The following is a 26,843-nucleotide window of genomic DNA, read 5'->3' on the forward strand; positions in this document are numbered from 1 at the left end:
CCCACCTGCTCTGATAGCCAGCTCAACTTAGGTTTTTATAGTTCCCTATCAATGGGTTTCAGTGTTATCATTACCAAGTGACTTGTTGTCAATTGGAGTCATGTCTCTTAAAGTCCTGCCCTAGAGTGAACAGACCCTGTGTGGCACCTAAGAGAGCAGCTTTTAGGATTGTGTCCAGATGTTATAATGATTTTTTTCTAAAATGCTCTTATTTGGATTTATGTTTTACTCATTCCTTCACATACCCACCACTGCATACTAATTATTGGTGTGTGTTAACAAATTTTTGTGTAAGAAGTTTATACTAGCTACCACATCATTAAAATTTTTTTTAAAAGTATTATTACATGCAAGGTCTGTAGGTATTCAGAACAGCTATACAGTAAATTCTTGATTATGTGTTAACTCTGTCTAGAAAAAAAATTATATATGGGAAGAGAAACATTATCTCCCAGCTGGTGGCTGATGATCTACCACTGCTTCTCACACCTGCCCAGCGGACTTGGGCCTTGATGCCACCAGTCCACACATTTGACACCAAAAAGGCACTGCCTGCTGGGGTCACGGGGCCAACCTATGAAGGTAGCTGCCCATGCAGCACTTGGATGGACTCTCTGCTTGTCCTTGGCCATCTCCTGGGAGCCCAGCTGGACTCTGTGGTCATCCACGGAGCAGCCTCAGGCTCTGATCTCTTCTCATCAGCTCACCACAGACTCATTGCTGTGTCGTAGGGATTGAGTCCTGAAGTCATTGTCAGTCATGACGCAGCAGACGTGGTGTAATAGGAAGAATTTGAGAGAAGCAATGCTTGAGAATGAAGGGCAGCAGAGAACAGTCTGGTGGAATCAGTCGTGTGGTTGTGTTAACATGAACAAGAGATGCTGTCCGTATTCTGTGGAATTTTAACTTTTGATTATTCATGAATCATGTTTCTTGTGGTTTTTCTGTGGTTACTTATATACTGATGATACGTGATAAAATGTTTAAACTTTGTAGAACTGAAAGTACTAAGTACTCAGGGTACTTTAAAAACTAAGTACCAAAGCTACTTTTAAAACTTTTATTCTTTTTCCTTTTGATGTATTTTCATAATATTTTCCCCTCAGTTACATGGAAGAAAGCCCTACGTCCCATTCCAGAGGGTGCTGTGGAAAAGTGTGCGCTTTGTGCTTCGGTGTGACCTCTTTCCCATGCAGTCTTTAGAGTCCTCTTCTGCAGATGTTGGCCGTCGGCCGCTGTCTCCAGCAGCAGCATGTTCACCACCTCAACGTGCTGGCACAATGTGGTGTGCAGGAAGGTCCCCTTCTCCTAGGTCACAGGACCCAGGGACTCAACAGTAGTTGAGACTTTAAGAAAATATTCTGTGTTTTTCTAATCTAAGTCTCAGATGAGAGGAAAAGATCCGAAAAGGAAATAGGGGAAAGGACAGGAAGGGGGCTCCTTTGCTCTGAAAGAGACTGTGGATTCAGTTTAAAGGGGCTCTATATAAAGTGGGAGGATGGCAGGTGCAGGAAATGCAAGTGTGAGCGTGCTGCAGGGAGGGCAGACGCCGGAGCTGGCGTGCGTGGGATGAGGCCCTCTCCGAGTGAGTTTGGTTTTGCCTGAGAGGGACTCAGAGGCCATTCATCAGTCGGAGGACACCGAAGAAAGGGCACGGCTTTCAAGAATATCCATCATCCTCAAGTGATCAGTTGGACACCAACAGAGAGCTAAGTAACAGCGGGCATTTCTGTGTTTCCGTAACACGCCTTTCCTCTGCAGAAGACGGGAGGAGAGTTGTGGCTGGCGGGCCCAGGCCAGCATTCTCATGCGGTGCCCCCTTGCTTGCCATTGCTGTTGGTGATCAATTCTGACTCGGGAATAGACACCCTTAGTAAGAGGGGTCCTCTGGACAGAAGACAGAGGACAGACTTGGAAAGTGTCTGCAGAGAGTTCCACTTGGAGTTGGGAGAGTGGCTTTGGTTTGCAGCTCTTCCCTGTGACTTGGACAAGTCCCTTAGTCCCTCTCTCCAAGGTTGTCATGACATCCTGTAGCATAGTCCCTGGCTACTGGGGACTCCCAGAGGTAGAGATTGCTTCTGAACAAAAGCATGTAAAATGGTCTCTTAGTTCCCCTGGGCCATAGGAACTGGTTACCCATGAGCTGAGCCTCCAATTCTGTCAACACTAAGGAGGGGATTTTAAGGTGAATCCCAATAAGGACAGAACAAAGTGAAAGAACTTCATCCTCGATGCTGTGGACCACACGACTTTAATCTGTAACTCATGGTACTCACTTGCACAGACGTGTGGGACCATGAAAACCCTGTATTGTGAACCATGCAAATCAGTCTTAATAGTTGGTGGACTATTAAATGATCCCTCTGACCTTTTAACATTTCTGTCAGGAGCTCACCTTCTGTGGTGGCATGTTAGGACCTTTCAGCCAGCAGCAGGGCCACTGTCCCAGTCTTTGCTCTTGTGTCACTCCGTCCTCGGTGGAGCCAGATGTCACTCCCACCATTACTAATTCTTCAGTTTCTTTGCTGCACTTCTCATCTTCAGTGGTCAGTTCCTTCTCTGCTCACTCATCTTTGTAAGAACAGCATGGATACTTAGCCCTGGGAGGCAGGAAGCAACTCGGCTACACGCTGGGCTGTCTGTAGGTGAATAATTGCTGCCCAGTGATCAATCACCTACAGACGTTGAAAACGATGACCTGGTTGGTCACTGATCCTGATGCTCGTCTGTTACTTCTCTAGTGGGCTGTGGTCTCCAGAGCTAGCTGTCTAGTCTGCATTTTGGGCATCTGCTGTTCATACACTATGATAACTATAATTTGAACCATGCTGTTCACGGACAGCTGTTATTTAACTGAATGATGGTAACAAGACTGGGAAGTATTTCATTAGTACAGTACTTGCATGTGTGAGGCCTGGGTTCCATCCCCAGCCACACACACACACACCAAGGTGGTAACTGAGGTGTTTTCATATCTGAACTGGGTAAAGCAAGGAGAACCTATACGTGATTAGATCTTGAACAGAAAAGGCAGTAGGTTTCCGTGGGGATGGGAACTTCATCAGTTTGTGCCTGGTGACTTTCTGCATGCCACCCAGCCTTGGTGGGCCTCTGTTTCCTCTTCTGTGAAAGGCCAGGTAACTGTACAAAGTCCTTTCCCCTCTGAACCTTTTTGATTTTCTGATGTAGGGAGGGGTCCTTTGGACAGAGTTCCAGAGGAAGTAAGAGAAATGGTTAAGGGTGAGGCGATGAGGAGAGCGTGAGACAGCCGGCTCAGCGCACCTGGCTCCTTTCAGCTCCTGGTGAGGTCCCCACCCAGAGCAGGTGATGGACACTCCCTGTCCCCGCCGCAGAAAACGGGAGCAGGAAAGCATAAGCTAGAGGTCCGGGGAGATAGAGTCAGAGGCTATTACGGGATTAGTGCAGTCCGTAGAGGTAAACTTAAAAACACAAAAACGGAAAGAGGTGTTGAGATGGTGCCGAGGTGATCTTTTCATCTGCTTAGGAAAAAAAAAAAAAAAAATGGAATTAAAGTCGGCTCTTTCAAAGAAAAAACTCACACTGAGGTTGGGAAAGTAGAAGTGGTTTGGGAGAGCAAGGTCCTTTGAGCTGGATGGGGTCACCCGTGGAAATGGACTTGGGTCGTTGGTCTGTGGGATAGTATGAGTACAAAGGCAGAGGAAGAGGAGGGGGCCTCTTCGCCACTGAGTTCCAACCCTGTTTCTGAAGAGGGAAAGGAAGATATGCAGCAGAATAATTCCACAGGTTATTATTTGACAGCAAAATGGGCGTGTTCTTTGGAAATTATGGGTAAAGGAAATGTACAGCATGAATGCTATAGCTTTTTTCTAATGGGGAAAAACTTCCTTGGGGACTAAGTTGGAAATTTGGGGACCAAAAAGGTTGGTTTTGACCCCTGGTATGAAACCTGCAGCCTGCATGCATCTCCCGTAGCAGCATTGGCAGCTCTCCTCCCGCGGATGTGCCAGGGTAGGACGTGTATGCTCTGAAGAAGGAAAAGCTCTCAACCCAAAACAAAGCAAAGACCTTAGCCTCCTCTTTATTTGCTCAACTTAATCTCTCAAATCAGGCTGTATCAAGAAGTGGCCCAGGAAGTCTGTTTTTGGTGTCACTGGTGCTGGGCAGAATGTTCCAGAAATCACAAAGCTGTGAAACATCTGCACATGCCTTATGTTTTTAGAGCCTTGTCTTTGTGCATAGAGATTCAGTTTATAACGAGTGCTCGTCTTGCTTAGTCTAAGATTGGATAAAGATTGCTTTGGAAGACGAAACGTAGTGTTTTTAAATGTGGTTTCCTTCCTGTTTCTTTTGATGGTTATCTCTTGTGCTGAGTCCAGAGACTGGATATAAGCTTCATGAGGACATGTGACCATGTTTTAGCTGGACCATTTATTTTAGCCCCTTAGCTGTTCATCTTCTGTGGCACCAAATACTTAAAATAAGAAATCTCTACCTGGCTCATGGCATACCAGGGATCTTTCCAGATCCCTACATACCTAATAGTTGCTTACTCAACTGTAGCCTTGTTTCCCATGGGGACAACTCGTAAGAAAATATTGTGAATAAGGCCATCCTGTGGGGGATTTGTAGTGTGCTTACCAAGAGTTTCCACAGTGGAGAACGTTGGGGACTCACCATGTTGGTGCTGGGTTCCTCTTCAATGTGTATTATGTCCCTGATCCGCTTGTCTTTTGTATGCTAGATTCATATTTCCTTAGATCATGGACTAATTTTATGTGGTTCATAGTCGCTGTATTAAATCGAATTGACCAATCCTTCCTGGAAAGGTTTAGAAAATTAATGACTCTTGCTTTTAAATTGAGAAAACTGGAGATTGATTTTTCCTAGTATTCTCTGCCTCCTCCCACTAACAGTTAACCAGGACTGCATTTTGGGTTTAAATTAATTTAAAATTTTCCATCTATTTTGGAGGTGGAAGGTAATTAGTTTCAAATATTAGCCTGGGTAGTATTAGTCAAATTCCTGCTGGCCATAAGATTGTGGGGTGTCAAATTTTGCTTAAAAATAAGTTTGGGAAAACTTAAATTACCACAAACACTGGTAAGTGAAATCCTTGTGACCTGCTTTACACATTACTCTGGGGAGAATGTCCTGGCTTCTGTCCCTGCCGTTTGGACCAGGGGCTGGTGCTCTGAGTCAGGTGATGCGTGTGCAGTGTGGGCCACACGGGTGGGGTCACTAGTGCCCTGCAGCAGGTCCCTGAGACTCAGGAGGCTCAGAACTGTGCAGAGGGCCTGCTCAGCACAGGGGCAGGACTGCACAGGACACACGCTCCACAGACGCATGTGGCTTGGTGAACAATTCTCTCCAGCACGTCCTTCACCACCGCTGCCCTTTGCTGATTGGAATTGCCCTGGCGTGGAGGGGCTGCTCGTGGAGGGGGACTGTTTCTGCTTGGCCCTCAGTGTCAGCTCTGCACCTTACCTGTCCCCAGGCCTGTGTGGAGCCTGGTACCGATTCTGTAATCTGAGTGGCCTGAGCTTCTGAAAACATTGAGACAGCCACAGACCTGGTCACATTTTCCGTTTTACCAGTGTTGGCTAAACACAAGATGTTTTTGTCAGTGGGCAACTTTTTTTCCATGAACTTTTTTTTTTTTTTTTTTTTTGCCTTACTTAAATAGTTAAGAAGTAATTGAATTACATGCTTCTTTCCCATCTTTGTTATGGAAAATGCAAACTTAGGGGCTTGACTCCTCTTTCTCCTGGGGAGGAGTCTGGGTGTCTGCCAGCAGGTCAGGCTCTGCCACTCTTCTGCCCCCGCCCCTCTTGCTTGTCTTCTTTTTTCTGTGATCTTTAAGAACTTTTGCTGGACTTTTTTTTTTTTTTTTTTTTTTTTTTTTCTTTTTTGCTATGTGGGAATCCCCAGGACCCTAGGCTTTGGAGCTGTGTTGGGCTTTGATTCACGGAAGCACGTTAGAGGCTGTCAGACCAAGGTAAAAGTATAAAAGACAGATCCTAACCTGGCACACCTTAGCTTATCTTACATTTGAAGCAGAAAGAGTGTTGAGAGATCCAGGTGATGGAAACTCTGAAAGTCAGGACTTGGAGAAATCGCAGGCAGACAGGTCGGGAATTCTCAGCAGAGGGTAGTAAGGGTCATGGCTTCCTTACCGAGCAGTGAGAAACTGGGGTGATGGAAGAATTCTGGTTCAAACAGTCCCGACAGGCGTGTCTCTTACCTGCACACCGTCTAAGATTCCACTGCTTTCTAAGGGGAAGCTGGAGACACTGGAAGTTGTTAATGCTGTATGTCATTTGTAGTTTGTTATGTAGTTTAACACTTGAATTAACTTCTAATAAACCATACATAGTTCTCATTCCAAAATATAAATCTATTCATCAGAAGCTTTGGGATGCTGAAGTCCTGGGTTGAATTCTGACTTCTGTGGACCTGGTGTGTGACATTGGAATTATACTTAGTTTCTTCAGCCTCATCTGTGCAATAAGATACTAAACCAATTTTGTAGAATTTCTGTAGGAATTAAATGAATGCAAATAAGTCTCCTAGCAGAGTGTCTGGTGTATTTAATTAGGGACTCAACCAATATTCCTACCTCTCCTTTCCTCCCTCCCTTATGAAGTTTGGAGTTAAATAGCCCATTCCTATAGAATTAAACATAGCATCTGAGTCTGGGGGGCCTTGCTGACCCACGGTGAGTCAAGATTCCAGGGCCCGGAGGAGGAAGAGAATCGAATCCCTGACCTGGGTGCTGTGTGTTACACAGTCTGAGGACTATTCAGATTCAGTGTATCCACGTATATATTTAAATTCTACCCAGACAGCTGTGTCCCTGAGCTCTTCAGAATCGGCCTCGAGCAGTGCAGCCGGATGATCTAAACTCAGGCAGAAGCCCTCTGCATGACCCGGCCCCACGTTGCTGTTGTGGCCTCTGCTAATATCCCAGGTGAGAGCTTCAGGGTCCCTCCAGTCCATGTCGTGAGGCCACTTACAGATGAACAAAATGTGAAGGCTTTTCTGGGTGGTGGAACACAACATTGCTCTGGCATTCGATTGAAGGACATGTTGGTCAAAACCCCAACCAGCCTTTGGCCCTCATTTCCATATTACCCCTGTGGGCTGAGCACTGAAGATATTCCGGTGGGCAGCTTTTCTTCTTTCTGAGCATTCTTGCAATACTTAAGTAGTTAGGAAGTAATTAAACTACTTAAGTGTTAAAGGGTCAGCTGTTAGAGAAAAAAGAATGTCAAGATGGACTCGGGCACAGAGGGCCGGCCATGCACTCTTTCTTCTGCCCACCCCTGAAGTTACATTGGTTTTAAATGAACCAGAACCCTGGTGAGCTGCCTGTGGCCATGAGGGAAGGCAAGAGGAGTAGTCTCCACTCTGCTTTTTGTAAAGCTTCCAAATATATAGCAGAGGACTCGAGGCAGACGGGGTTCCAGACACTTGACTTAGGGCGGTTCCTACATTTTAGTTGGTAACAGTGAAAGCTCAGTTTGTCTTAGAAGCCTTCTGATGATAGGACTCGCGACTTAACAGTGTTAGTCAGATTAGCAGTGTTAAATTGTCAAATAAAACAGGTAATTGATCAGATGTTCAGCATTGACAGAAGGGCCTCTCACGCTTTACCTGAGATCTCGGGACTTAGGATTTCAAACATTTGAGTCTTGTCATTTAATAACGGCTTCCTCTTTGTTTTACCTTTTTTAGGGTCTTAAAAATATTAGACAATGACATAAGAGGGTTGTTAGGCTAAAATATTTTTAAATTAAGATCACCTCTACTTAAGACATTTATTTGAATTTTATGAAAACCACTCCTTAAGCAAGCTGAATTATTTTGTTTTGTTTCCTAAAAAGTCTGCACACGTGGTTCTTGGGACCTGTTATCAATTCGTTTCCATTTCTCCCCTCTTTCCTACCCCTATAATTGAAGGTAGAAAAGTGAGGGTTTTGCAAAAATGTGCTCCAATAGCACACTTCTAATACGGTAGAGTCTATAGCAGCCCTGACAGCAGCAAAACTGAACCATCTCTTTTCTCTACACTTGCAGAAGATCACACCTTCTACGGGAAGTGCCAGGTCTCAGTACTGCTGTGGACACGCCCGTCTTTGTTAGCCCAGCGCAGCCTAGAGAGCCGAGGAGGCGTGACAGGGAGGAGCTGGGCACCTCCCCGCAGAGGCTGGGTTCATGCGTGGCTGCTGAGGATTCCAGGGCAGCAGGGCTTCAGGGACACACACTTAGTAGCTGGCTCTTCATTGTCAGTGTGGCTGTCCTAAATTGTTTGTACCCAACAGAGCAGCCCTTCAAGGAGACATTTTTTGATTCAGGGATCAGTGTCTCAGAGCATCAGTGTAATTTAATCCTAACAAGTTTCATAAGTGCAGGGTAGTGTCGTATAAGATGTGTCTGGATTCTGCTCTGGAGTGTGATGAAGCTCTTCATCATGGTTCCCAATGGAACCTTCTTCAAAGGGAAGTAGCCAGACATCAGCCCGTGTTCCTGAGGTAGCTGGCACCCCTTTAAAAATGGGTTATCAGTATTGAGTAGATAGAAGCAAATATTTGTAGGGTAAGTGGAGTATTGAGAATTGTCAGAATCCAGTGGACATCTATGTTCCCACCACCAGAGAATGTCCAGCGTCCTCATCCTTCATGGCTGGCTGCCTGAGTGTGTTCTCAAAACATTTTTTGTTTTGTATCTTTTCAAACAATATGAGGAGCTGTAGTATTTATATTCTTCTTCAGCTCGTTTTATTCTTCAGCCATGTTTCTGACATTCATCCCTATTGTCATATGTATAGTATTCTACCTTAAAAATATGCCACAAGCTACATATACATTCTCCTATTGATAGATGTTTGAATTACTTGAAATATTTTTTAAATATTTTAATTTTGCAAACAATGTCATCATGAATTTTCTTGATGAGATTTGTTGGTGCCTGTGTGCAAGACATTTACTAGGTTATCTACTTAGGAAAGATATTGCTGGGTCATGAGATATGTACCAGAAGGCTATATTGTTTTTCAAAGCGATTGTGTCAATTTATACTGTCACCAGTAGTATTTGTGTTGAGCTGTTTCCTCTCATTACCAACACTTGATTGGGAAACTTCAATTTTGGTCAGGATGGTAAATGTGAAGTAATATCTTATTGGAGCTTTAATTTGCATTAATTTGATATATTTTTTGGCTTTTCTGATTTTTCTTCTATGAATTGCATCTTGAAGTTTTTGGTCTATTTTCTTTGGGGTTGTTTGTGTCAAGAACTGTGAAGTGTCTGAAATTTCCCTCTAGCCTGCCACAGTTTTATGGGTGTTGGCAGGAGACACGAGACTTCTGGATTAGAGCAAAGGACTTTGCTGCAGAGTAAAACACAACATGAATACCAGCATATTTAATTCTCCTTGCCCCAAAGTCCTACTAGGATACAGATGGGCCCAGTGAATGCCTGTGCAGCTAGTGGGTTGAGTTACTAGACCCTGAGCTCAGGGAACCCAGATCTTTCATAATGGGAAGTAAATATGTCTGCCTTTTGTTCAGGAAGGAGATAGTATCTATATTATGCTGAAGTAAACAAACTAGACCTTTGCTTTAGGGAGACACAGTATTGACTGTTTGCTATCTAGACGTCTTTGAAGTAATAATCCAGAATAAAGTAAGGCCACTGCCTCTGCTTACAAGATAAGCAGAGACCCTAGACCCATGGAGAATTGTCTTCCAAAAATATCTACCCCGTGTTTCTACACCGACTTGGCTTCTGATGAATTTTACTATGTGTTCACCGTCCTCTGACTGTCACAGAGACTGAGACCAAATCCATTCAATCTGTCTCATAATCAAGGTGAATATCAGCAGAACGCCACCAGAACGAGGCCAGCCTACAGTGCTAACCAGCCCGCCTCCTCACTCCCTCTCAGGGTTCCAAACTGGGCCAGCTGAGAAATCCCACCAACCATCAAAACCTATCTTAGAAGGTAGATGGCTGTTCCTTACATTTTTCTACTGACCTTTATGCTTGGCCTGGGGTACTAATCTGGGTGGAGCAGGATGTTTTAGTGATTACACAGACTGCACTGGCCTGCAGGGAAGAATTCCAGGGTGAGTCTGTCATACACACTCATCCAGGCCAGTGAATCGGGGCGACTTGGATGCCTCCCAGAGACAAGGTGGTATCGTTGATGACTAAGTTCAGAAACAAGTTTCCCTTTGCTAACTGGATGGCTTCCCTTATAGGTTCATCTGCCTGCAGAATGCACATAAAATAATGAGTTGGTTTTCCTTCCAAGGAGCCCCCTGATGGAGCGAGGGTAGCTTCATTTTGGAGTGAGTCCCACAGTTGCTTGAGAATTACGTGATCCACTGGGTGGGAGACCTTGCATGACTCTTACAACCACCTCTAAGATGCAAGGCTCTGAGTTCTGGGGAGGGTGATGAGTGGACGCCTGGCTTTCACCCAGGAGTATGGTCCTGGTGGCACACTTGGGGCACCTGGGAAGAGCCTGTTGTTTCCAGCGGTTGACGGGAGAGCTCTTCTCTCAGGCCACCTTTGCATCTTTATGTGATATCCTGTTCCCCTCCTCCTTGGTATTTTGTTAGATTCCTTCTCTGAAGATTGATGTCTTTCAGCAGTTCTAGAAAATTCTCAGCCATTACCTCTTCAAATAATGTCTGTCTAGTTCTTATCCTTTCTTCATGATTAATTATAAGCTAAACCTTCTCACTCCATCCTTCATGTCTCTTTTCTGTATTTTCCCTCCTTTATCTTTAGGTGCTGAATAATTTCTTGTCGTTAGTGTACTCCTTACCTGTGTACTATTAAATCATCTAGTAGCTTTATGTTTTAGTTATTGTATTTTTCACTTTAGAAATCTTATTCTTTTTCAAATTGGATTGGTCATTTTTAAAAACTGTGTCTTACTCTTTATACAAAGATTCTGATCCCTTTTTAAGATAGCAGACAATATTAATTTTTTATTTGTTCTAATGTGTTGCACATGACAGTAGAATGCATTTATGCATTTTGGTAGATCATACATAAATGGAGTGTAATCTCTCATTTCTCTGATTGTACATGTTGCAGGATCACATGGGTCATGCAGTCATACATGTCCATGAGGAAATAATGTCTGTTTCACTCTACTATCCTCCCCTCTACCTAATATAAAGTAACTCTATTCTTCCCTATCCCCTCCACCCTTCTTGTGAATTAGCATCCGCATATCAGAGAAAACATTTGGCCTTTGGTTTTTCTGGCTTGACTTATTTCACTTATTATGATATTCTCCAAGTCCATTTACTTTTTTTTTTTTTTTTTTTTTTTTTTTTTTTTTGGCGGTGCTGGGGATTGAACTCAGGGCCTTGTGCTTGTGAGGCAAGCACTCTACCAGCTGAGCTATCTCCCCAGCCCCTCCATTTACATTCTTAATTTTATCTTTTGCATCTAGTACTTCCCATATTTGAAAATTCTGCCATTCTCATTCAGGTTTCTGTGCTTCTGCTGGATCTCACTCAGAGGGAAATGGGTTGTTGTTCAATTTTTAATTTTTTTCAGTGAGCTCACTTTTCTCAGAACTCTGTGGGAGTTTCTGACCCAGGTTGAAGGTGTGGTCCTTCAGGGGCATGTGCACTTATGACTCCAGATGCCTTGCGCACCCTCAGCTTCTGACCATTTTCTGTTATTGACTCATCAGAGAATGATCTTAGGTTTTGACCTGCATAATGGCAGGCTGGTGGTTGTCAGTTCCGATGGGAGGAGATGGCTTTCCCCCTCTGCTCAAGGGGAAGGGATTTTCCCTGAAGGCCACTGAAGTGAAATGGGCACCTGGGGGTGGGTTTGAACCCAGTTCGCCAGCATCCTGAGGGCACGACTCTTTTGGAGACTCAGCTTTATCCAGCAGCAGTGTTGGTGGTTGGATCCACAGATTCGTAGGCAAGAGCACATCACAGTGGAAGCTCAGATTCGTCACTTCCACAGACACTTTCAAGGTGAAACCCTTAGTGCTCCTTGAGTTCCTGCTTTTATTTAGCTTTTGGCTTCTGAATGTCCGCTGCTCTGTCCCCTGCTCTCTCTTTTATTTTAGAGGTTGTTTATGTCATCCAGCACTTCAGCTGTTTCTAACCAAGGGTTGCTCTGGGGTTCTCATTAAGTGCCTTGCCAGAAATGGAACTTACATCTCTCCAGAAACACCTGGAATCATGTTCTTGATTCTCCCTGGTGTTCCAGAGGAAGTCTGGGTTCCCTTTTCTCTTGTCTACTTTTTTCTTTTGATTAAAGGCAAGGGGCCTTAACCTCTTCTACAGGGATTTGATATCTTTCAAAAAGTTAGCAGAAATAAAATTTTCTGCCATACTTCATATTACCTCTGGTAAATACCCTAAAGTACTATGATTTTCCAGTTCATATTGATTTTCCATTTCTGTGAGCTCCAAATTGTTTTAAGAGTATTTTTATAACCAAGTCCTATTGTTCAAAATAGATACTGCTACCTACAAAATCTTAACATTTAGAATGTGCTTAGAACTTACTTGGTAAAATTTGCATTAGCTACAGGTGCATTTAAATAATGAAGACACATGAAAAAGAGGGACAAAGTGTGTGACCGTGTTTGAAAATAAGTTTTGATAATAGTTTTGAACATGAGCATCCTCTATTGGCTCTATAACTTATCAGTTTTTTTTCTTTTTCTTTTTTTTTCAGGTACTAGGGATTGACCTCAGGGCCCTTAACCACCGAGCCATATTCCTGGCCTATTTTTGTATTTTATTTAGAGACAGGGTCTCACTTAGTTGTTTAGGGCCTCGCTAAGTTGCTGAGGCTGGCTTTGAATTCTCGATCCTTCTACCTCAGCCTCCCCAGCCACTGGGATTACAGGCGTGTGCCACCGTGCCTGGCACTAGTTTTTTAGTAACACCTTTATTAGGGTTTGGGCAATGAAATACATGACTGGTAATTTCTCAGAAGAATTAGTGAAGATGAGTCTGATTTTCAAACCTGTTTAGCAGGAGGCACTTAACTACCAATACTGTCTTCCAGTATCACCAGAAAGGAACCCAGAGAAACACAAACCTTGCATGGTAGTGGGGTTTGGAAGAATTGCTGTTGTCTCAGTAGTCCCAATTTCATTTTTCCTCAATGCCTTTCAGTATCTGTAGCGCTCCCTTTGCTGAGATGTTAGTAGATCTGTCTTGACAAAGGAAGTTCCATGTTCATGCAGAGTAGGGGAACATGTGTCCAGTGCCCAGCTGCCCAACACGTCCACACAGAAACGCTGGGGGGGCAGCTATCCTTTAGGGTGGGATGGCCCAGGGGAGGAGGGACGACCAGCCACTCACCTGGAACTTTGCATGATATTAAGACGACAAAGAAGTCATTCAGAGAATGAGGGGGTGGAGTTGGAGATGGAAAACATAGGCCATGCTGAGCCACCTCTTGGTCCTGCCACTGTGTCCATGTTTGGGAGACTTGTCCTTCAGGTTAGCCTGTGGAGCGGATGCCTGGAGGAGTCCGAAGGCCTAGTCTGCCTTGTTCCGTGAGCGAGTCTCCCTGCCTGTTAACCTATGGAATCCTTCCTTTTACATGAAGAAAACCTGAGTGCATATGGTGGCACCTCGTAGTGGGTCTCTGTGACGTTTTAACAAGGGTGCAGAGCGTAGTTCTCTCCCTCTCAGTCCCCAGTAGGTCCTCTTGCCCTCCCTTCCGCTCCCCTGCAGAGCCCTTCCTCTGCGCCAGTGGTCTTCCTTCTCTTCATTGATTGCTATTTTATTTATTATTGATTTTTATTTATTATTGATTTTTATTTATTTATTATTGATTAGTTGAGCGATCCTTTTTGATTTCCGAAAAAGACCCATTGGTGACGTGCAGGACACACACAATGCACGGGCTGTGGTTGGGGAGACTCCGTTCTAACCAGCCCTCTTGTTCTCTGTGCCCGATGCAGCGCTTGGCCTTGCAGATCGTGAGGTCATTGAGACCTAGGGTTTTCTGGGTCGTGAGTCTACAAATGAACTTGAATGTGAAGCGAAAACTAATTGAGCGTCAACGATCCGCCCAGCCCCACCTAAGGGATCTCATGGGTGCTCTCACACCCTTCAGCTGTCTTCTGTCGCCTCCAACCGTCCGTTCCTCAGTCCACCTCATCCGCCTCTAATGGACGTCCCTGCCACCTGGACAGGCCGCTTGAGCCCTCCCCCTGTTTAGAGGGCAGTGTGTCTGTGTGCTTTCTGACCCTCCTAAATGGTACTGTCCTGTGCCTTAACTATGAATGTGCTTGCAGAATGTGATTGAGAAGATTAATTATCTTCTTAAGTGTATTTACATAATTAGACGATTTTGTAATTTGATTCAGGTATAAAAATTGTCCTATTGTGGAAGATTTTCAAGAGTCTTTAAGAGCTTTTGGTGCTTGTTTTCATTAGATATGGGGCACAATAAAACAAACCAGGAGATTCAAATAATGACAGTTTGCTTGATTAATATCCTCTGTGAGCACCTGTGCTGGGAGGTGGCCCCAAAGCCACAGATCACAGTCTTCCTTCACCACTGCTCTGCTTTAGGACGCGAGTGGCTGAGAGGAAGGGGCAGCGATGGCTTTTGTTTGGGAAGCTGCCACTGTCCAAGTCCGGGGTCCATTCAGTGAGGGGGTGAGTAGAGCCACCTGAGCTTTCTCCCAGTTCAGTTGCTCACTTGCTCTGTGGGTTATCTTAAACTTACCTTAGAAATGGGAAGTAATTTAGGACAAGAATGAGAAGTCTGGAAAAAATTAATTTATAAGATATTAATAATCACTTCTAGAAATACAACTTAAAATCTAGTCTATGTTCCTTCAAGGCTGGGGCGCAGTCAACTCTGACGCTAGGTTTGGTTTGCACAAGCAAGTTATGACCCTTGGAGTGGCCAGGTCTCCTGTCTGCATTGGGGTAACAGCATGCGTTCCTCCTGCACCGGGTGAGGATGAGATCATTTACCTGAAGCTCTTGGGTAACCAGAGCTCAGAAACCAACAAACCTCATCTGGTGGTCATGTTTCTTACATCATTTTCCCCCTCGTAGCATATTGGAACAGGACAGTATTTCCAGTCTGCTTTGGTATGCCCGCCTGCTCTGCTTTTCCACAGTGGCTGCAGCAGGCTGAGTTCTCGCTCTCGGGAGGGGCTGCCCAATTCTCTGACCACTCTCAGACTGGCACCTGTGATCTAGAACCAGGGAGCTCCATTTCCAGTGTGTGGGCAGCCCCTTGAAAAGGGAACACTAGCCAGGCACAGGGGCACATGTGTCTCATCCCATCAGCCTAGGGGACGGAGGCAGGAGGATTGAGAGTTCAAAGCCAGCCTCAGCAACTTAGCAAGGCCCTGAGCAACTCAGTGAGACTCAGTCTCAGTATCAACCGTAAAAAGGGCTGGGGATATGACTCAGTGGTTAAGCACCCCTGGGTTTAATCCCTGCTACCAAAAAAAAAAAAAGAAGAAGAAGAAAAGAAAAAGAAATTGGAACATTATCCAGAAATGCCTCCAGAAAAGCTTCTATAACAAACCAACTGTTTACATTTGTGTAGGGTTACACTGTAATACTAATTGCTTAAATATGCTTAATGATGTGACTTTTGCACTTATTTTCCCCCAGATCCTTAGAGATATCAACATGTCTGTACCGGGTGGTCTTAAGGACTTAATTCCATTTAAAAAATAACCGTACAAGTGAGATCTGTGTTTGGAGATGTGACTGACCTACGAAGCTTCGTGTCATGGCGCCTGGCACCTGCTTGAGGAGCTCCTCATCTGTGTCATTCAGGCAGACGCTCACACACTGTGAAGAGGGGTAGAACCACACGTTACTGGCCACGAAGCCATACCTGAACATGTAGATTTAGATTGTCTTCGGTTTTTGTTGTTGTCGTTGTTTAAAATCTGGTCCAAATGCATTTTTAATCCTTTAAGTGAATCAAACACTTAAAAACTGAGTGGTGGGGAAACTTTGGGGGGATTTCAGTAAACAATTCATTGACAACTTGTTCATAGTAATATTTTAGTGTTATCTTAAATACATATTCTAGTATGTAAAAATGTATTCAGCGCATTTGTCAGGAGCTTAAAGTAGACGAGGCTCAGCTACCCTTCCGCCTTCTCACTTCTGTCACTAAAGCTGGGATCAAGCCCTTCAGGAAGTGGGGGTGCTGTGCCTGCCTGGTGACAGCAGAGAGGGGCTTTGCACTTCTTGGGTCTCCGTGTGTTTATAGCCGTTTCTTTCTGGTACTTTCTTGGAGTGCTAGGCAGACTTCTAACATGGTTCCCATGAGTCCAGCTTTCTGGTGTGCCCACAACAGACAGTTCCCTCTCCTGAAGGCAGAGGGGAACTAGGGACACAATAGGACAGGCACTTCAAGAATTAAGTTCCTTTTAGGTGCAAAGGTGAAGGAATTTGGCAAATGTGGTTAATATTCCAGTGAAGAAGGAGATTATCCTGGATGGGCCTGATCTAATCAGTCGGGTCCCTAGAAGAGATGTGCAGGGCCTGCTCTGCCCACACCACTGCCTCTGCTGGCCTGGGAGAAGCTGGCTGCCCTGTTGAGAAGGGAGTGGCCGCGTAGCAAGAGTGGCTGAGCCCAGGTCCTGCCATAGCAAGGAACCAGGTCTGACAGGCATCGATGGAAGCAAAAGAGGATTCCGAGCCCGACCAGCACCTTGCTCCAGCCCCGGGGCTCTGAGCCTGCTTGACTCCTTCCCGGGGAGCCGGGGCTGATCAGTGACTGGAGTTCACAGCAGCTGAGCCCGTGGCACTCTGTCACAAGCAGGAAAAGGCTCCTCCAGCCGCTTCTCCAGAGTTGCTCCCCGGGAGATGCTCTTGCCCATGCCCGGACAGACCGACATGTGCGCCTCCGGCAGCCACACCCCTGGTGCTGGGCTGACCCTGCAGGAAGACCTTTTCCGGTGGGATGCCTCCACTTTTACAGTTGGACTGTTTGGGGAGGATTCGAACTCACTTCAGCGGCTCTCCCTGGTGACACACAGCCTTTGCTTTGGCAGGCTCTGGGACCCTCCGGCCCCTCCCATGCAGTGGCAGCTACGTCCTCGCTGCCTCTAACCCAACGGCAGCCTGTCTCTCTTGGTCCCTGGGTGGGAGTCAGTTAGTGGTCCATTGAGCCCCCTCCCTTATTGGAATATTCCAGGATGATGCTGAGATGAAGGGCAAGCGCCATCTGCCCTGTCTGGAGAGGGGCCAGTGCCACCCACAGCGGACCCCAGAGGGGGTCTCCTCCCAGCGGCCTCTCGGCTCCAGGGTCCCAGGATCTCTCTCAGGTGTCCCTTCCTCTGCCCTCAGGGTTAGGAGCGAGCCTGAGCACACCAGAGGAACTTTCTGAACATCACAGTGGCCCTCCTGCGCTCAGCACGCAGAAGAGCTGGAAAGTCACACCTGACCCGTGCTGGCAGGTTGCTCTCATTTTATACTTCCCTTTGAAAATGCACACTTGGCCAGCACCCTTTTTTTGACAGTTATATTTATTGCATCCAGATGCTTCTTTTGAAGCTTAATAATTTCACATTGTTATACCTGTTTAATTTTTTTTACTAGATAAAAGGAACATGTAGTTTTTTATATTTAAAAAAAAGGAGGTTAATTAAATAAAGGCAAATATTTTGATCTGGGACTTTGAAGAAGAAAAATAAGCCGGGTGGTTACTCTATGATCTGGCAATAGAGTCTGGCAAAGGCCTCAACTGTCTGTCTTCCTGCTGCTAGAAGGGAAGGGTACCACCTGTACCTGTCAGTTAGAACCTCTGTAATGCTGTGTAACAAGCTCCTTCTAAGCTCAGTGGCTTGAAATGATAACCGCTACTTGTCCTCACCCAACACCACCCATGTGTCTTTACTCGCAGACCAGCTTACTGCAGCATCCAGACAGCTGGATGGTGTGGAATGAACCATGTCCCGCCCCCACCAAAGGAGCTGCTGAGGCAGGGTCTCCATACCGGAAGCCCACCGTTCTTCTCCAGGTCAGAACTAAGCTCGCCCTTTTATTCTCAGCTTCTGAAGCCTCAAGTGAGACTTGATCTTCTTGATCTTAAAAAGAATTAGAGTGCCAATTAAGTTGGCTTGTGTCACTATCTATTCCGCCCTAGTTCTAAATTAAGGTTGCCCTAGTTAAGGCTGCTTATCCTGAGTGTGCCTGAGTGTTAGCAGGGCTTAATTACAATCCCTGCGATTGGTGTGGGTGTGTGCCTCTGCCTGCGTGTGTGTAAGCTCGTGATCAGCACAGACACACGTGTGGTCAGGTCTGGATCTGCAGAACTAAATCTATGGGAAACAGTGTTTGGTGTGATGACAGCGCGAGGGTTTGGGAGTTGGTGGACGTGCTTCGCGTTCTGATGCTTCTACTCACTGTTGTTTGGCCTTCAGCAGATGCTTAACATTGGACAGCTTGAGTGTTTCCACTGTAGAAAGAAGATGCTAGCCTCTTGTTTTGCTGGGAGAACAAAGTGTGTAGTGTCCTGAACCTGGGAGCCAGGTTGCCCTGTCCCTCCAGATCGTACACCTGAATCTGTGAAAGTCAGCCTCTGCCTTTCAGACCACAGAGCTACCTACCTCTAGATCTCGGTGATTCTGGACACCTGGAGCACCAGCTAGTCGGATGACCAGGAAGCCCTGGTGTTCCTGTCACTGCGATGGTGCAGGACTGTTACCGCCGTCATCAGAAGCCTGCAGGCCTCAGAAGGCAGGAATCCTGCTTTGCGCCTGGGAGGGTCCCGAGGTCTGGCAGGGGGACCTGCAAGAGGCCTCTCCTCATTTGGCTTAGGAGCTCTGGAAGAGGGACCTGAGCAGGAGCCCAGAGCACTGGTGGGATCAGAAACCCAGCCTACCTGAGCCCTGGTCCCGGGAAGAATGAGGCCCGGAAAGTGCAGAGGTGAAGACGGGTTTTCTCCAACTGAGATTTCCGGCTGTGACCACGTTAGTGGAGCGTAAGGGCAGGAGGAGAGCTGGGCTCTGGATTTGGGCACTGGGACAAGATGGCAGAACCCAGGTAGCCACCAGGACTTGGCAGAAATTCTCAAGCAGGACTCAGAGGAGCAAGAGGTTCTGTAGCAGCACAAGGGGTGCAGAGCCCTGGAAGTCTCTGCGCATGTGCCATTTTATTCCACGCGGTGCTGGAGGGAAACAATCTCACATGTTTTGGTGTGCTTCCTGGGTTAGCCCCACGTGCTCACACACGTGTTCATTCTATTATGTCCCTGCAGGATGACCCCGCTCCCCTCTGCACCCCTAAACTCTGCAGCCGCCTGCCAATTGGGTCTCGCTACTCTGCCTGATCTGGACTCCCATCTGGGGTCCTTCTCTGCCCCTGCAGACCCTCAGCCCCACATTGCTGTGACCAGTGTGGGCTGCAGGACGTGTGTCAGGTGTTGGCTGTCCTGCCCCCCTCAGCTTGTCACTGCTCCCAGAGAGCGCCGTGACCACCCATGCGTGGATGCCGACGGAGCCTGCAGGTCTGGAGCAGTCTTTTCCATTTCATAACACTTTTAAAATACTGAAAGTGCTCGAAATCTCATGGACTGAACTGGGGATTTTACTTTATTTCCTTTTGAAGGGAGGGAGGCTTATTCCCCGTGGGATTTTTTAGGGAAATCACACTCCCATAGGAAGCGTGTGAAACCTGTTCTCTGAAGGTTCCTTTCCCTTCCCCCTTAAATGGACAGCATCTCGGGAGGCTTTGCCTACGAGGCCCCTCTTGTCAGTTAGCCTGTGAGTGACTCCTTGATTCACGCGGCCCAGGGCTGGTACCCCCAGATTAGCTGCAGCAGATGCTGAAGTGTGTGGAAGGAATTTTCACAATAGTGGAAAGCATACCGTGCTCTCCAAACAGGCCTATGTGCTTGAGAAGAGGAAGAGCCTCGGTCTGTCAGAGGGGACGTGGGGTTAGCAGCAGCTGCAGAGCCAGAGCCAGAGCACCAGGCAAAGACCAGCCTCCCCTGTTTTCTGCATCTGTGAACTGAATTGTGATGGAGGGTCATACTTAACTAAATAATGGATACGGTTCTCTCTGTTGTCATGTGTGTTAATTGCCCTATTTGTGTTTTCTTTGTGTGTGTGTGTGTATTCCTTCCAGTGGGAACAAAAATAAGATGTCAATTCTACATGATATACAATATACAAAGCACTTTCCATAGATGATCATTTCATCTTTACCAGATCCTTGAAGGGAGTCATCCATTTTTATGAGTGATCCAAACCTTAGACAGGGCAGGAGTCTTGCTCAGATAGAAAGCGGGTGAACAGTAGACACAGTTTGAAGTGAGATTTGTGAGTCCTGTCCAGGAGCTTCTGCCTCCCTTGCCTTGCCTCCCTCCCTCTATTTCCCTTCCTGTCCTGAAGTCACTGGTCTCTCTTTGGGAGGGTTTTTGTCATGCATCTTATTTTCATGTGTGGCATGTGAAGAGCGTCCCTGACGTTTGCAGTAGCCCTTGGCAAAGAAAAAATACCTGGAAATAATGCTGATGGAGGGAGTGGGCTTTGCACCCTGATGCAGGTCCCCTGGTAGGAAGTTTGATGACTGATGTTTTTACTCAGCTCAGCTCTGAGGCAGGGAGACCAAATAAATTGGTTTAAAGTTGCTCAGGAAGTGGCAGTCCCACAGACACTTGGGGACACCGTTGGGGATCAGCCTTGGAAAGTATTGCGTAAGATGTCTTAATACTGACTCGGCATATGAGTGTGTCCTTGATCGAGGTGTAGACCGTGCCTCTTGCACACAGGCAGGCCTCCTGCTGGCGTTTGGTCCGCCTGGCCTTGCACAGTGCCCTGGGGAGAGGGGGCCACTCACAGATTGGCCACTAGGCTGAGGGAGGCTGCTGCCCACTAGCTTCTCCAGGAGGCCCCTTCCCTGGCAAGAACATGGGAGCTTTGGTGGAATATGCAGCAAACAAGAGCTGGGCAGCACTGACCTCTCGCCGCTGCTGTTAGGTGAAAGCAATACTCACCAGCAGTTGAAGTCCCTCACAAACAGCTCTGGACAAAACCAACCTGTGTAGCCCCTGACAGAGTTGCTGGCAAGGCACCAGGGTGTTCCTTGTCATTGCCTTAAGACCATCTTTACATATCCATAGTCTGTTTAAAGGAGGGCCCATTCTTCCCCCCTTTTCTCAGCCCCACACCAAGACCCAATACTGGGTCAACCACAGGGGAGCCGCTCTCCAGCCTGCAGGGTCCCCCGTGGTCCTGCTGGCTGCTCACCGATCTCCTGGGGATGGGTGGTGACTTGGCCACAGGCCTGACTCCTATGAAGGAAGCGAAAGAGAGGGCCCAGGGCAGGTCGGAAGAAGGTCACGAGTTGCAGAAGAGGAGCAGGGACAAGGAGCAGGCCTGCATGGCTTAGCCTGGCAGGTGACGGGAGCAGGCAGACCCAGGGCGCCCTGCCTCAGGAACAGCCCGTCAAGCCAGGCCTCCACCACCCCTGTAGCCCAGCCTCGCTCTGCTCATCCAGGGGCCCTGGCCGGCAGCTTGCCTTCTGCTGTGTTTTGGTGAGACATGCAGGCACCGTCTCTGCCTCTGCTGGCTCTTTTGGGTCAGTAGGCTGTGTGCTCCTCCAGCTTCTGGGGCCTGCCTGCCCTCTGCCCTCCGTACCTGGCCCTTCACTTCCCTGCTGCAGGTGTTGCCCCGGACAGCCGACCTGGGCTGTCCTGCAGGAGCCTGGCAGCGGAGGCTCATGGGTAGATGTTCCTCCTCCTCTGAGTCTGCAGTGGAGGCAAGCTGCCCGTGGCCAGCCTCTGCAGAGTGCTCTCCAGGTGCCCCACTGCAGACAGCGCCCGTTCGCCCTCACCGCAGCTCCGCGTTGCACACTGACTTTAGTATTGTCTTTTTCAAACCCTCTTTTCAGAGGGTAAATACTATAACTTACAGCTAGATTATGACATGTTCTAAAGAATAGTTTGCTCAGTTGGGTGCAGTGACGCATGCCTGTAATCCCAGTGGCTCATGAGGCTGAGGCAGGAAGATCACAAGTTCAAAGCCAGTCACGCCAATTTAGCAAGGCCCTAAGCAACTTAGCCAGACCCTGCCTCGAAATAAAAAATATAAAGGGCTGGGGATGTAGCTCAGTGGTTGAGGACCCCTGGGTTCAATCCCTGACATCGAAAAAAAAAAAGGAAAGAAGGAAAGGAAAAGGAAAAACAGAGTTTGCTCAGAACTGGCTTTTGTTCTTCAGTCTGATTCTGCAGTGGAACTCATGGCTCCCACTAAGATACTCTGCTGGCTCTGTGTAACAGTGCTTCTCCAACTGTAAGATGCCTGAGTCCCAGGGGATTTTACGAAGATGTGATTCTGAATTTGAAAGTCAAGGGTGAAGCCTGAGACTCTGGCTTCTGGGTAACGCACCTGCTGCTGAGCTTTGGATCACACATTGAGCAGCAGGGGTTAGATCCTCGGCCATTTTCCTGACTTTACAATGCTGGGGGTTATAGGCGGGTAGAGGAGAAGGGGCCCAACTGAGGTCAGTAAGATGATGGGACATCCACATAGCATCACTCCTTGAAATCCTTGTTTAGAAAATCTGGAAGGGGAGTATGTAGAGAGGACCTCACTAAAGGCCCTGCAGCCTGATTCTGCCTCTGAACAGACCAGGGCTTGCCTCTACCTCCCCTCAGGCAGCAGCCCTGGCCCTCCAGGTGCCCTGCACAGGACAGACGCCAACTGTGCCACAGCAGTGACCTTACAGGAAGAACTAATGGTCAGGGAAATTCAAGGCTCCCTTTGATTTATTTCTCCCAAGTCCCAAATAGAAAGGCATTCCAGGGATGGCCTGGGTCAGGGCAAACAGGTGGCGATGACTGCGAGCTCCCTTGAATGCCAGCTCCTTTTAGGAGGAGGTCATCCACGTGTGGGAAGAGGTAAAATGCATATTGAGACTTTGGAAACCTCAGAGGCAGGCGGTAGCCGCTCAGGATTTCAGAAACCCTGTAGGACGCTGGGCAGTTCAGAGCATGAGTCCTTCGTGATGGAATCTATCAAGTGGCTCTGTGAAGTGTGTTTTCTGTATTTGGTGTGGACAGGCCAAGAAGCGGGAATTGAGCTGCTGGTTCCTCCAGTGTGAAAAACAGAGAGAGAAAACCTGACCTTCAGGCCATTAGAAATCCCTCTCTGAATAAAGGCAGGACACCTGAATGGACACGTGCGTGGAAGACAGCTCGCTGACGTGATCACACCCACGTTTCCTCCCCTCTGTCACCCACACACATCGGGCCCGTCGCCTGGTGTTATCTACAGAGACACACTGTAGCAGCTCCCACTGAGACCAAAGAGGTTCCATTTTGAAGCCCCGTTGTCCTTGGATAACGTTTTCTTTCATGAAAGTGATATGCTTATCTCTTTAGTGGGAAGCTATTTTGAAATAGCTCAGGTAATTTAAGGTGACTAGGTGATATTTCAAGGTGAGTCTTCTCCTCAGATGTGTGTCATTAAGAATCCAAGTCCTAGAGAAAAACAAATTGTCCGATCATAAATTTCACATTTAAGTCGAAAAGAATGAAATTCGCCTCCTGGCTGTGATTCTGGCCACGCATCTCCAGGCTCCTTGAAGGATGATTTGTGAAGTCACCAAGCTGCTGCAGTATTAAAAAAAGAAAGAAAGAAAAGAAAAAGAAGAGAAAAGAAAATCAATACAGCTTGGCTGAAATGCTATGTGTAGCTGCAGACTTTTAAAATTGAGAAGGACCAAATGTCCTCTGTTTTTCTTCCAGCAGAAAAACATTGGAATCTAAAAGATGTCTCTCTTCTTTTGAGCTTTTGTTGAATCCTGTGGCCATTTAGTGGACAGTCCTCGCTTCTGAAATAGTTGATATGTTTCTGGAACATTCTGAGACTTTGGACAGGAGGAACATGATTCTGGCAGGGTTGCATGTGCTTGAGCACAGTGTCCGTCCAGTATAAGTTCAGAATTATCCTGGCCAAAATCAGCGGAATCTCTAGCTGCCGCAAGAGCAGATTGGCCCATAGGAGGGAGGCCGCCAGGGTGTCTCTGCTGACTGATGGCGTGACCTCTACCAGCCCCGTGTCACCCTGAGTGAAAGCTTTCATTCCCTAGCTGTAAAAATCATGGCTTCTTACGTAAGGTGTGACAGCCTCGATCAGGTGCACAGGCCCAGCCAGGCTCAGGGTGGACCCCCTCAGGAGGGGACAGGGGTCGCTGATCCCCAGAAGCTTATGTGCAGTTGAGTGGTGAGGAAGAGGCGGGTGCTGGAATCGGAGGCGTGGCACTTGGTAGGCAGTATAGATGGGAATCTCCAGTTTGCAGTCCTGGAGGCCCAGGCGCCCCAGGCAGCAGCTCTTCATTCCAAAGGAACCTCATTCAGAAAGCTTCCAGGCCAATAGTTTGGATTCAGAATAGAGTCCAGGTGCCTCTTAACACAGTAGTTCTGCTGGCCGTACCATGCCACCCACAGGCCTAGCCCATTTGCCCCTGGTTCCTACACTGTGAGAGCATGAAGCCGTTATTTCTCAACTCCAGGGCCTGCCCTGGGCTCACAACCAGCCCAGTCTTGGGGACAGTGACATGTCATTGAAGGTCAGGCAAGGGCACAGGATAGCGCCAGTTCCAACTTGGGATCAGGCCTTCTGTTTGATGCTCCTTCAATACAAAGACTCTTCAGTACTGAGACGGCTGTGCGGCTGTCCTACTTGGGGTGCCCGTCTTACAGCCTAACCTTCACACTTTACAACACTGATGGAGAAAGCTTGTAGAGCGGGAAGGGAAACGCGCTACCCTTCAAGTTAGGAGAAAGGCAGAATTCCTCTTTGGTAACTAGTGGTCTCCTCTTGGACCAGAACCTCGCTGGGCCTCCTTCAGCAGAAGAAGTAGTCCAGAGCCAGATCTCTGTGCTTCGAGGTCTGTGGCTGTGCTGGCAGCCTGAGGCAGCGTGAGGCTGAGGACAGGGTGCCGTGGAGGGGGCACTGCAGGGTGCTGGAGGCTGGCGCCCGGGGCAGAGGGTAGCTGGCCTGCCTCTGCTAGTGGGAAGGCCGGGAAGGCCTTTGGAAAGGTACACCTCCTCGACCACGTAACGTTCTGCTGTGCCAAGCTGCATTGGCCCTGTGCCCTGGTTACTCCTGATTTAGGCAGAGTGCAGCAGCCTGTCTTGGGTGGTGTCACTGAGGAGAGCAGAGAGCAGGACCTGTGCAGGGCAGAGTGGCAGGTGCTGGGAGGTGGGCACAAGGGCAGGGGCCTGGGTGATGCAGGAGGGAGCAGAGAATCGGATCAGAGGACATGAGGGCCTGTGGTGACTGGCCCCAGGTCGTGGATTGGGGGCTCACACTATGTAATTCCAGTATGAAAGAGGGGACAGGCCACCAAGGCAGCAGACTTTGGGATTATACAGCCTTCCTCCCTCTGAGAAGTAAGTGCCTATCAATTTAAATTTGAGTCTGAAACTTCTGCTGTAGTCTTCTGTCTGGATTAAATGTGGCATTAAATTGATGACTGTCAAACGGATCTGCCAGCGACTGATCTGGTGATCTGAGTTTATTTCCAAACAGGTTGAGCTGAGTTATCCCTCCAGGGGCTGTGAGATTGGTGGGGGACTAGCACAAACTGGATCCTTGTCTTCTGTTTCCTGAAGAAGTCTGAAGAACTGGGAGCAGGGCTGGCATCAGAACGGAGGCCTGTGTCTAAGGACACAGACGATCCAGGCAACCAGACAACCTCTGTAGCTAGGTTAATCTCACCCCAGTCTTTTCATATCTATCTTATCTGTGGTTTTAAATGCAAGGAGAAGAACCCACCACCTCAGACTTGGCAGACAGAGCCATGTTCATCCATGTACTAATTTTTAATAGCCATGGGCTTGTGAAATGTGGTGGGTTCCTAGCCTCCGGGTTGGGAGCCCTCTGACCACCTTCCTGCTCCTACTGTCTAATGGCTTGCCTGGCTTTAGGCCCTTTCAGCCCCCAAACTGGGGCCAGGGGCACCCCATCCAGGGCAGGGGCTGTAGGAGGAGCCCTTGACCAGGAGCTGGAGACTCGGTGTCAAGGCAGCTGGAAGGTGACGCTCAGGGAAGCAGAAATGCGCCTCACTCGGACCTAGGTCATGTGCACAGGTCCCTCCTGATTTGGGTGAAATGGTGTCTATAAATTCCTCCATTGTTTTCCGTTCATTAGTTCATCATATTTCCCAAACACCTACTGTGTGTCAGAGGATAAGGGATCAAGGCAGGTAGCATCCCTGTCCCTCACGGCAGTAATAGTTGCGTGATAGGCTGAAGGTTGATCTGGGGCAGAGGGCTCTCGTCTGGATACACAGGGCACGTTACTCTGCACAAAGGTATTTTTCTTGCTGATATTTTTTCAGACTGATAATCTGTTCCCTTTGGTATATTTCCAGTCCCCAACTATTATCAAACTTTTGACTGTTTAACTCCCTTCTTACTTTGAAAGACCGAAAAAGGGAAATAAAATAACATTGAAATTGGCAGATCTGGGGAGTGTAGAGTATTTCAGGGGTAAAGGGCTTAGTGGGGAAGAAAGTAGAAACAGATTGATGAATTGTATATAGGTCATGACCTCAGTTTTTCTTCTTTTTCACATACACCAGTGCAGTTTCCACTAAGCCCACCAAAAACTCAGTTTCCAATATTTGGGTTTCATTTAAATATTCACTTTATTGGTGAATGGCCCCTCAGAACGTGCCTGAGTAAAAAGTGCAGTTTCCAAGGGCACTGAACTGGACTGGCCAGAAGGCAGCTGCCCCCTGTGTGTGTTCCATTAACCCCCACAGTCTTCACGGGTGTCTCCTGGCACACTTCCGGGCCTTCCCGGAACTCTGGGAAGCCACATCCCCTGTTTCTCTGCCACTGTCTCTC

The 26,843-nt window shown here is 47.5% G+C and overlaps 1 protein-coding gene across 12 annotated transcripts in view; it reads left to right on the plus strand.

Annotated features, from left to right (window-relative positions):
• LDLRAD4 (low density lipoprotein receptor class A domain containing 4) overlaps positions 1 to 26,843 on the plus strand; it is a 363,714-nt gene that overhangs the window by 241,035 nt on the left and 95,836 nt on the right. The window contains exon 2 of one of the 12 annotated variants that reach the window (XM_079108903.1): positions 17,883 to 17,999. The exons of the other annotated variants lie outside the window; for them this stretch is intronic. The gene's annotated coding sequence lies outside the window, so the exon portion shown is untranslated. The remainder of the gene's footprint in view (positions 1 to 17,882; positions 18,000 to 26,843) is intronic. 12 annotated transcript variants of the gene reach the window in all.

Source organism: Sciurus vulgaris, assembly GCF_902686455.1.
Source record: "Sciurus vulgaris genome assembly, chromosome: 13".
NCBI classification, from domain to species: Eukaryota; Metazoa; Chordata; class Mammalia; order Rodentia; family Sciuridae; genus Sciurus; species Sciurus vulgaris.